Consider the following 664-nt stretch of genomic DNA (forward strand, 5'->3'; position numbering starts at 1 on the left):
CGCCGTCTGTGCGCCCCGCGCCGGGGCTCGCCGGGCTTTAGCCGGCTCCCCTCCGGCCTGACGTCACGGGCTGGGGGTGGGAGAGGAGGGGGGGCATGCATTGCATTGCGTTATTGCATCGCAGTCTCCCGGTGCACTTGCCGCCCCGGGCAGCGCAACTCACCTGCGGAGCCGCCGGGCGCGGGGGACAGCAGCCCCGGGAGGGAAACTTGGAGGAGGCGGGGGGCAGAGCCCAGCCCGGGAGCGGCCCGGCCCCGTGCAGGGGAGGGAGGAGCTGTGCGGCCCGGCGAGAAAGGTGCCGGAGCTGGGGGGGGAAGCCCGACCCGGCTGGGTCTTCATGGGGGGGAGAGGGGAGGTTCAAAAGCGAGGTGCGGGTGCTGCTTGGGAGAGGCTTGAATGCATCCTCTCTCTTTTATTTTTATCATTTAATTTGATTGATTGATTTAATTTGTATTTAATTGATTTTATTTTAATTTAATTTAATTTAATTGTATTCTACTTCCATGCAGGCACTGGCGGAAGTGTCCTGGCAGCTGCAGAGGGAGCCCCCATGGGTTGGGGATTTGCCTTATTTCTTTTTTTCCCTCCTCCTCCATGTACTTCTGCTGCAGGGGCTGGGGGAGGGAGGGAGGGAGGGAGGAGAAGGAGGGTCTGGGTGCTGGAT

The 664-nt window shown here is 61.0% G+C and overlaps 1 protein-coding gene across 1 annotated transcript in view; it reads right to left on the minus strand.

Moving 5' to 3' along the window:
* SLITRK2 (SLIT and NTRK like family member 2) overlaps positions 1-178 on the minus strand; it is a 3,240-nt gene extending 3,062 nt beyond the window's left edge. The window contains exon 1 of the mRNA XM_019521661.1: positions 164-178. The gene's annotated coding sequence lies outside the window, so the exon portion shown is untranslated. The remainder of the gene's footprint in view (positions 1-163) is intronic.
* Between the last annotated feature and the right edge of the window lie 486 nt (positions 179-664).

Source organism: Gavialis gangeticus, unplaced genomic scaffold (assembly GCF_001723915.1).
Source record: "Gavialis gangeticus isolate Ggan-Ray unplaced genomic scaffold, GavGan_comp1, whole genome shotgun sequence".
NCBI lineage: Eukaryota > Metazoa > Chordata > Crocodylia > Gavialidae > Gavialis > Gavialis gangeticus.